General features: G+C 36.2%; 1 long non-coding RNA gene across 1 annotated transcript in view; it reads right to left on the minus strand.

Annotated features, from left to right (window-relative positions):
• LOC102458251 (uncharacterized) overlaps positions 1 to 11146 on the minus strand; it is a 32369-nt gene extending 21223 nt beyond the window's left edge. The window contains exon 1 of the long non-coding RNA XR_001367688.4: positions 10853 to 11146. This is a non-coding gene — a long non-coding RNA (uncharacterized LOC102458251). The remainder of the gene's footprint in view (positions 1 to 10852) is intronic.
• Between the last annotated feature and the right edge of the window lie 264 nt (positions 11147 to 11410).

Consider the following 11410-nt stretch of genomic DNA (forward strand, 5'->3'; position numbering starts at 1 on the left):
ATTGAGTCAATAATATGCATGTTAAAGAGCATCTTGTATACTTCCATCAATATATTTTATCTTCTGGTTAATTTGTTTTTTTATCATATATATATTATATATCCTCCATCATATATATTATATATCCTTAATACAATGTCATAGCTGTGTAACATATGTCATAAACAGTCATACACATATTCCCCATAGCAGAATCCATCCAGAACTAGGAAGTTCTTAAAAGGGTTATTGTAATATTTTGTACTACCAGCATATACTCTTTCAAGTTTGTAGCTGTTCAAGACAGGCTAGAATATTCTCTTCCCTTCACTGCTCCTGATCCTCAGACTACTGGAGTTGTTGGAAACACTCCCATTGACTTTACAGGACTCCAGATGAGGCCCATTGTGAAGCTTTTTTTTTCTATTATGTATTTCCTTATAATTAAATGGAAAAGGTCACAAGGGAAGAATGAAATAAAAAGCAAATCATTTCATTGCTAGTATTATCAACAAAAAACTAAAAAACAAGGAGAGAGGGGTTTTTTTTAAAGCCTCCATTTGGTTAAATTTAAATTAAGTTGGATGCTACATCCTTTATGCATGCTTACATGCTTAATTCATGTTAACACCTTTCACATAACAAAACAAGGACACTATTATTAAACATTAAAAGTGGCAACTTGACCTCTTTAATCTAAATAAATGGAAAAAAATATCACTTGGCACTTCCATACTTATACCGTGTCATGGTACCGTGGTCCACACTCATCACAGACCTTGTGTCTTGGTTTTATATTTCAGAAAATGGTTTGTTATTATTATCAATTATAATAATTAATAATTTATTAAATTGTACTTTTTAAATATGAGTCTGGATTATTATTCCCATTTTGCAGATAGATAATCAGGCACAGAGCGGCTGCATGGCCCCTATAAGATTTACAGATGTTTAAAGCATGATTCTCCTCTCACTTGCACTAGATCTACATTAACACAACTCCAGAGATTTCACTGGAGTTATTCCTGACTTATATCAGTATAAGCAAGAACAGAATCAAGGTTAATATTTCAACTATATTCTTCGGAATTTCCATGTTGCTCACTGTTTCTACCCCATTCCTGGTTTCCAAATACAATCAAACCATGAAGTATATCCTGCTGCATGTCCCTCTCGAGGTCCCTCTCAAGGTCCCTTCCAGTCCTATTATTCTATGATTCTATGATTCTATGTCTACATAATCTCACCCTCACCTGAATCAAGCTGGGACTTCTCCCTGTCATTAAACATATCAGATGAGAATTGAATTCTACTAATACCCCAACAACTTTGCTTATATAATCCCACAGGACTCAATCCTATAATTGGATCTTCCTGGGTTGACCCTTATTGAAGTCGGTGGGGTTTTGTCCACTCACCCAAGTTCTGCACACACGGAAATAACTGCAGGACGTGAGCTTCAGAGTGTGTATTAACTTTATTCTATATACCCACTAAGGCATAATTATTTACTACTAGACTTTCAAAAAAATTAATAATACAACACACAAAGCACATGGCCTCCTAATTTTAGTTTACATGGTGAATAGCTAACAAATGAAAACTTCTTGTCGATGACACAAGAGAGCTTTTTTTAATTTATAAAATGCACTAAATTATCAACACTTGAGATTAATGCACAAAATTTGAAGATGGGTTGCAAGGGTACTGAAGGAGCAAATAATTGCTCAGGATTACATCTAACCTACATCACTGAAAGGCAGGTTGTACAAATTAACTAAAATCCTGAGCTAAGAGATTACGCAAATCAGCACTGCACCCCAAAGAATTTTTAGAGAAATTTCCTCAAGAGAGACAATTTTTCCCCAGCTTCCTACTGCAGCAAGGCAATTCATTACCATTGGACACTGCAGAGTGTGCGCCTCTCTCTGCAGCTAGCAGTTATAGGCATGGTTTCGGCCCTTGTAGGGAAATGTGTATTCCCCAGGGACTCATAGCAGAAGCTCTGAATAAAGAAACTGTAACTGCCTAATTTCTTGCTTCTGGAATATAAGGGCAGGAGCTAAAGTCTTCTTGCATGTCCTTCTTGCATGTCAACACACCAAGGCCACAGACAATCTAGCTTTGATGTAGGCAAATGTGCCTCACGCATGGGACATGTGTCTATTTCATATGCAGAAAATCTATTAGTCATTTAGTTCTGCTATCAGCACATAACTAGCCACACAGCCCCTCTATTAACTTAGCCTGTTGGTCGTACTGTGCTGTGCTCTCACAGAACATCCCCAAATATTGGCCAGATCCAAAGCATATAGAAGTCAATCGGAAGATTCCCAATGACTTCAGTGAACTTTGGATCAGGCTGTATATCCTCAATAGCAAGTGTGTGAGTATGTAATTTGGATATGGCTGTGACTTCACATTGTCCATGCCAATGGGATGTGACCCGTTCCACACTGGTGAACAATAGCTAACTTGACCATTGATTTTATTTTCATTACTGGTCACTGCACAAGGAGTTGTCTCCAATTTACCAGTGAGCTACAAGTGAAATAAGTAGCTGACAATCATAGATATTTGGCTTCTGTACATACTTAGTCAAAATAAGATTTGGCCTCCTAATTGTGAAAAAGCAGCTAATGTTCCACATGCTGCAAAATCCAGCCAGAACAGACTGAAGTTTAATCGTGGCAATGTTAATCTATAAAAAAGAGAACAAAAAGGTAAACTGCTTGGTATAAGGTGTTGCATGTCCCAATCATCAAGGAGAGGAAAAAAGAACTCAGTGCATTAGTATTTGTCTTTTTCTTTCTGTGGGTACATCTACACAGCAGTGTTATTTTAGAATAACTAATGTTATTCCGAAATAACATGGCCTGCGTCTACACCACTAGCAGTTATTTTGACATAATGTTGAAATAATGGTGAGCTGAAGGACTCCTTACTCTAACTCCTGTAACCCTCATTTTATGAGGATTAAGGGATGTTGGAGGAAGAGTGCTGTTTCTCAGACTTACTGCTGAATAGCCCGCGCCAAAAGTTGCGTAGATTATTTTGGCTTTAGCCCTACTGTGTAGACATAGCCTATGGAAACTAAAGTTCAAACCAACAACACTCAGTATAACACCCTAGAATAAATCCTATCAGTAGGGCTTCTGATTTTTGGTTTTAACTGATAAACACAATAAAACTCCTGTGACACAGGAAAAAAGAAAAATCTGCGCTTATCCAATAAACACCAGGAAAGCACTCAAAATGACTGCTTATGTCTAAAACTTGTTCATGGAGAAGTAATGGCACTCTGGGGGGGTGATTCTAAAGTGCACCAATTCGGTTGTGTTCACCCTGCTGGTTACCTAGTACACTTCAACACTAGTACTATATTCAAACACACTAGAGAGCATGACAAGGAGATTACTCATTACAGGATTATGGATCAACAAACAGCTCCAGTCCAGAGCACTGTTCTGTGGTGGCTGTCACCTTGCTTTTAGGTATGGCTTTTATTTGGGAGAGGTTATTAATTTTATTTTTAGGGTTTATTTTTAGCAATTTTGAGATTTATGTACATGTCTAAAATCAGGGCTTTTCAGAGCTTCCTACCCCAGAACACTGGAGTGGACTGGAGCTGTCTGAAGGGGATAGGTTTCAATTTCATGATAGAGATGTTGCCAGTAAAATGTATGCTACAGTGTCAGAATGCATTGGAGGCTGCTTATCAGCAGTGAGTCAAGACTACAAGGCCTGTAGAAAACTACAGAAAAAGTAAATGTAATATATGCTGAAATGCCCCTTTAAAAAGGGTAAATTATCAGTGCATCTGTGCATTACCAGGCATCCATTTCCCTAACCAGTACACCCCGAAGTGCTGAAAACTTCCTCTTTAGTATTATTCTAACATATATTTAATAGGGTTGGTTAATAAATAAAGGAAGAGTTTAAACTAATAGTTTTCTTGTTTCCAGCAACTTGGTTGACTCTTCTTTATGTGTCCTGTGTATTAGACAAATATAGTTAATAGCAACCAGACCTGACTGACTGACATTTGTCTCTACAGGATTTATATTTGCCAAGTAGCCGGACAGCAATATCCATTTAGTATTCATGGAAAGTACTTGCAGAACAATAATGACAATAATTGCTTCTGATTCTTGTGTTTACAACACTGCCAAAGTATCATTAGGCCCTTATTTATGGATAATAATGCTTATTAATCATAAGTATTTGAATTTTGGAATGTATTAGATTAATATTCTGTTGTATTTCAGTTCAGTACTAATGCTGTGAAAGGCATTTATTGAGTGAAACTCATTGGGAATGCTTATTTTGGTAAAGTAAAATCATTCTGGGCTATTTTCAGGTAATAGATAAAGAAATTTGTGCACAATGAGCAATGAATACCACTACTAAAATCAGGACCTGTGTACTAAAATCAGGAAAAAACTGAAAAGAAATTACTCTGAAAGGGATAGTGATATTACATGTTAGTTTGCTTTTTAAAATCCTATTTAATAGAACACTTTTTATAATTTTGAATAAACATTTTATTTTTTTGTCTGTTTTTAAATTCAATCTTTACTAATACATACTGCAGTGAAGGAGAGTTTTTGCATGAATTCAAAGATTCATGGACACTTGAAAGGTCTCTAACCTAGGAAGTATAGTATAAAAAAACTCATAATTTGGGGTGTAAATAATTCCTGCTTTTATAAATCAGCATCTAGTAGTGCTACAATAAAATGATGGAATAAAACCATAAAAGAAACTGACAGCTGTAACAAGCAAAAATGTAGCCCTAAATCTAAATATCCGCTGCCATATATTCATATTCTCCTTTTGTCCTTCTGTAGTACTTACAGTTCTGAAAAAATACCAAAGCTACTGTAGTACTAAACTCTCTGATTTTTGGTGTGCGGCCAGCTCCATAAATTTGCATTTAAACAAATAAAATCCAGAACAGTGTCATATGTCTTTTTTTTTCCTGAAACAGTTCTTCAAGCATAATTTGAAGAGGCACTGTCAACTTAAAAATCACATTTTGGTCTGATTTCTTTTCCCATGATTTGTTGATGTAACACTTATGATTACTATTACTGGAAGAGATTAGAGAAACTATCTTCCTGTATTTTATTCAGCTTGTTTACTTTGTGCTTTTTATAGCAATTTGTGCATAGTCATCTTAACTTGCATAGTCAGTCCTTTTGCCCTATTTGTGTGGTTCTTTTATTCAGCACCCATGCAGACAAAAAAAATTAAAAATAAGTGAAAAAGCACAAAAATGGGAAATGGGAGGAACACTTAACTTATATATTTAATATTTTATACAAGTTGATGGTGTCCCTTTAAAAAGTACATTTTTCAACTATTAATATTTTAGCTGGCTTTACTAAATATATTTATAAAACATATACATACAGGTTTCCTGAGAAGTTCAAAGCACTAAACAGCAGTCCATGCTGTATATAGCTTGATTACTTTGGGAAGAATCAGATATTTTAAAAATATTGTATTAGAGATGAACCGCAAAGATCACACCCAAATCTGGAGTGGAAGTTTTACAAAATTCAGTTCCCAAAGAACTATCTCACTGTTCAGCGGTGGAAGAAAATATGTAGCCTGGCATTTATCCTTTTCTTGACCTGTTGTTATAGACAAAAGGAAAGTTAAGATCCGAATAGATCTGGGTTTCCCCGAACTTTGGGATGTTTGGCCGAGGGATTTGGATTATAGCCATTCCTAATTTCTACTCATTGGTATCTGACAAAAATTGTTTCAGACGTTGATCATGTTACTGAAAATCTTTGACCAATGACCAGTCACACTTTCTAATTTGTCTGATTCTACTGTACTAAACAAAATTCCATAATGTCAGCATTTGAATGTTACATGATTAATTACAATGGTACAGTACGTGACATCATCTCTCCCTCACTTTTATTTATTTGCCCCAGAAAGTTTAGATTGATGGTTAGAATTCAGTTTCTTATGCTCAGAAAACTGTTCTTCTTAAAGGGAAGCTGAAAATATACATTTTAATATTTCCAAATCATAACACGAAATCTGTGGAAGAAGATAATACTAAGATCTTAAGTTGTGAAACCTAAAATGGCAGCATTGGAAGCATAACTGACCATATGCAACTACCAGACTGCTTGTATTTAATTGGATTAAAGTCTTTGTAGCATTGATATCACCTTTTTATGAAAATGTTTCAATGTTTTAGGGATTGTTTCTACTCTCCCTAACGTAAAAGGCAAAGCTACTAACTGTTATATGTGTAATTACAATATTGGCATTTATATCAATGAGAGCAATATAGAACCTTTATGCATGGGGGTAAGGTGAGTGTTTTGAGGAAGGGGTGTTATAACACTACTTTCTTGATTATTCAGTGTTCCTTTTATTCTAAATATCCTTGACAGAAAGAACCCTAAATTCCAAACAACGATATTTAGCCCAAATTTTCAAATCAGGACAGCAAACTTAGGTTCCTTAATCCATAGTTAATTCCCCATCGCCTGTTTTCAGAATTGCTGAGCCCCCACAAATCCCACTGACGTCAAGTCAATGGCAAATTTAAGTACACAGCACCTTTGAAAAGTAGGTGGGTTCCTGCTTTTCAAAAGCATGTATTTTGGTGGGTTCCTAAATATAGTTTTAGGAGCACCCAGGTTTTTGGAATTGAAACTTTTGGTCTTGATGTACAATATAAGGACCTAATCCTGCAAACTCTTACTCACATAGTCAATGGGGCTACTCACATGAGTCAGGGCTTGTGGAACAATATCTCAAAATAGTGCTAACCTGCATATTGCAAATCCACCTGCTTATATTAACAGTGGAACTGCTACAGGTTACATTTAGGATTTAAGAATACTGAAAACCTAAACCCAATGTAGAATAGTTTTATCTGAGTAATTTGTTCTCTAGCCATTTTATTGCAATTATGACGCATACAGGAACATTTCAACGTCAAGCTAGAAAAGACCTGTCCACATATTCAAATACTGTTAAGTTTGAAAATCATCTTTTTTTTCCTGCTTTATTTTACTTACTATATTTCTCACTTGAACTATATTATCTCTGTCTTTCTTTAGTGTAGGTTTTATTGTCAAATTATAATTCTTTTTGCTTTCAAATGGCATGGTTATTGTGTATTTATCCCTCCAGATACATAATATGACCATTTCTCTTCCTTATTTTTGTATCTTTTATAGCTACAATAGTTTTCAGTTCATAGCCCCACTTCATTAATTGGCTTTGTATAAAGACTTATTTTACATACTTGAATAGAATTTTACTCGTTGAATTATCTCCATATATAAAATAGCATAGTTATTGAACTATCAGACAAAAATAGGAATACAAATAAAATCTTATGTTACCATCTGAAATGCTGCCGACCAAAAAGGAGATAGGTACACTCTTGTCTACATCTAAATACCCCTGTACAAGTCATTTACTTTTAATCCATGCTATATATTTTGTAATTTTTTTCTGATTTCTCTCATTAGAAAATTTTAAAAAATAATAAGGTGCAACCTTTGCATGGGAGTAGTTTTAGTAGTTTTCATTATGACAAGTTCGATAATTATCCTGTAAGCATGACATGAAAGTTCCAGTGTCTTAAAAAGTTTCTTCTGAAATAAACAATCATTCACATAGGTATTACAAAATTTAAAACAAAACACACAAGACACAAAAACGTGGAAACAACTGTGTTTTTATAGCAAAGAAATTCACGTTTAAACAACTATGGACAAAAGGGCAAAACTGTTTTAACAAAAGATTTTTTTCTGTCAGAACAGATTAAAATTCAAATTCTCAATAGCAAGATTTAAAAGCCATTTATATAGAAAAGACAACATCAGATGGGGTTATCATAATTAATAACAAAATAAAGAAGAGCTATTAAACGTTACATGTCAGGGCTTTACCCCATCTCAATTAGCATTCAGGAAGACACCTACTGTGGGCACAGATTACCCTATCAAAAGGTTCTTCCACTTTCCTCTGAACCATCTGGTTGGCCATTGTCAGAGACAAGATAGTGGACTATATGGACTTTTGGTATAATCCAGTATGGCAAGTTTTTCTGTATCTAGCGGTAATTTCGGTATTTCCTAGTTCTTGTCAATGGCTTGTGTAATTTGTAAAGTATAAATATTCTCACAATCATCTTGATCCAACACCGCTTTCTGAACCTACAAATCAGCACAAATTAAGCTGTCTACATACTCTTTTTAAAAGTTTACCCCTGTATATTCCTTACTTAGGGGCAAATTCTGCTTGCCTTTGTTGTTGAGGGCATAGGGAGTTTTGCTTGATTAAAGTGAGAAGGATCTGGTCTTTATTTTTCATTCTGGAATAATTGCCATTGACTTAACTGGAATCACAATATGGCACTCAGCACACTTACTCCAGCATGCTTCTCATAGATTTTTAACGAGAAAACGATATGGCCCTCCTGCCAACCATATTATAACCCCACTGCAGTCAACGGCATTTATGTCAGAGTGAGGACTGAACGCCAGACCCTTATCACTTTATCAGGCAAAACTCCCATTGGCTTTAAAAAACATGGTAAACAGCATTTGGCCATTTGGAAAGGAACACAGGGTTTAGCTTTTAGAAGAATTAGTTATACATGCTCATTTGTGCTAGATCAAAACCAGAAAGTGTTGAAGGCAAAAGAAGTTGTTCATGAAGGACTGAGGGCCATATCTTCATCCCACTGAAATCCATGGTGAAACATCCAATGGACCACAATTTGGAGTTGGTCTACAGAATTTTATTCTAATACAATCCTGCCAATAGATTTTATTTTGATAATATTAATATTGCCGTATTTTTTAATAAACCAAATGCCCAATGTTACAAAATTTGCTTTATTCACAGTACAGTATAAAAATTACTATTCTAATCTGCATTAATATTAAACCAAATATGATTGTTGTTGTTTTTTCTGACCTCATGTTTTCTATAAATATCCCTTTATGGTTTTTGTTTTTCTATGTATTTAACTATGCAAGAATTACGCAATATATCAATTAACGTAATTTTAATAATCAGCTACCTGAACATGTTTTACTTGCAATGTAATGGAAAGCAAAACAAATGTTCTTTTTTCAAATGTCCAAAATTAAATTATTATTCCACAAGTATTATATTACATATGCAAAATGACCTGATATGTTTAGATATCTGACTGTAGTTCTCTAGTAAAATGATTCATTGGCAAAATATTTAATTTAAAATTTAGAATTTAAAATGAATTACTTATGTTTTCTTGATGTGAGACAATTTTAAGTTCACAGTAATTTTAAATATTATGCATTTCAAATATTAATATTTTCCATGTATTATTCACTGTCTTCCAGGTTTCCTATCAAGTTAGTGACACTTCATATTTCAAAGGAAGAATTGTTTCTTTTTTCAGTACTAATGTTCTATTAATTCACTTTGTAATAACGCTCTGGTTCAAATAAACAGAATTGCATTAAATTACTTATGCCAAAAATCATGCGGAAGTTGTTGACGTTATATAAAATTTCCTTTTCCATTACTATTTTATATGTTATTATCTAGGTACTGTCTTTTTCAGCTGCAATACATGCCCTTCTTTAGTTAGTTTTAGAAACACAAGTATATACATATGTATATATACAGGCATATGAATATGTATTTTAAATGTATTGTACAGAGAGAAACCTCCAGCAAATTACATATAAATATTCTCTATGAACTTGTGGGTCTGATTTACAGTTTCTGTAGTGGAACATCCAATTACTGCTGGGGGGGGGGGTTCAGTAACTTAGTGTGATTTTCTGTTCCAGCATGTGTTTTAAAATACATAAAAGGTAAATTGTCTGGGAACTTTCCTGTTATAAAGGCCTAAAGATAACCAGCTTCCTCATCAAATCCAAAGAAATACAAAAATGCTGAATGTGAAAAGAGAACCTATTTATGACCCCTAACATTCATATTTTTCATAGAAGATCACATGACTACATAACTACCTTCAAAGATAAGGTGGAAAAATACCTGGTGATGCATAAAAGCTTTACTAAGTGAATCACCAAATAATTATATAAACTACTCTTCAACAGTGAGGTATATATAAGGCACTAGATGCAAAATAGTGAACAGTAGTAAGATTACTTATAAATAAATGTAAAGAGCTAAAAAATATACATGGCTAGTTGTCCAACCAACTCCTCCTCAATGTCATTAAAATCAAACCTTGTTCTAGGTAGGAGTGCAATTCCATTGTTTTTCCTAACTAATCTTCAAGGAAGATCCATTAATATGTTTTTTATAAAAGTATATGCTCTGAACTTTCAGTTTTGATACATTGTTTAGTGTAAATCAGGTAAGGTCTCCGACATTTGTTTAACCTCTGCCATTTTTTCCATTTCGAATTTAACAAATCTGAACATTAAAAAAGTAACCAACTTGGTACAAATATTTTAAAAGAAGTAAGCAACCTCCCTTCTGGTTTGTGACCACAACAAAACGATGTGGATGACATTAATCAACATGAGAACCTCTAGGTCTGCAGTATGGAACCGTCTTCTATTTCTATCAACTCTTCAGACGCTAGGATTTTGACATACGAACTAGACCCCCAACTCCAACTTCACAACAGAAGACACCATCGTATAGACATACAAAGACAAATGCTCCCTTTTCTGTCTAGAATATTTTCTTCCCCCCTAAAATATTAAAAGAGCCTGAACAAAGCAAGTGCACGTCAAGCTAGACCCAATTAAGGAAAGGCGATATATTTACAAGCACACCGCGAGACACACGCACACACACCACTTACTGAGAGCGCTGGAAGGGATGGATTTGCTCCCCCAGCGATACCTACCTTAGGAGTGCTCGCAGGAAGGTACCAGGTTAACGCGTAATACCCTTTGATATTTTGGATCCAGTTTCACGCGGAGTTGGGGGGGGGGGGCAGAAAGGAAGTAAAGAGAGTGCAGGAGAAAAATCAAACTTGGGTACCCAATTCTACGTCAGTCCGTGGCGGGGGGAGGGGGTGAAAAGACATCATTAGAGACACCCCCACACCCCCCACTTCTGCTGCACTGAGTGGGCAGGGGAGGCAGGGCGATGAGCGGTGCGGGGCTGCCCCCTCCCCTTTCCCACCCCCCCAGCCGTAGCGTGGCTGAGAAGCAGCCGCCGCAGCTACCTGGGAGCAGGCGGAGCCGCGGTGCGCAGCGCTGGGCTGGGCGAGCCGGAGGGGCCGGGCCAGGGGAGGGAGGCGAGGGCAGCTCCGCGCGGCCAGCTGCTCCCTTGGGTGCCGGGAGGGGGGCGGCGGGGGCGCGGGGCTGGGTGTGTGCGCGCGCCCTGGGGGCTGCTGCTGCTCCTTCCTCCCCCCCCCCCCCCGCTCCCCCCCACCGCGGCCGGCAGCAGCTCCGGTTTG

This window comes from Pelodiscus sinensis, chromosome 1, assembly GCF_052426305.1.
Source record: "Pelodiscus sinensis isolate ZL-2025 chromosome 1, ASM5242630v1, whole genome shotgun sequence".
Lineage (NCBI taxonomy): Eukaryota > Metazoa > Chordata > Testudines > Trionychidae > Pelodiscus > Pelodiscus sinensis.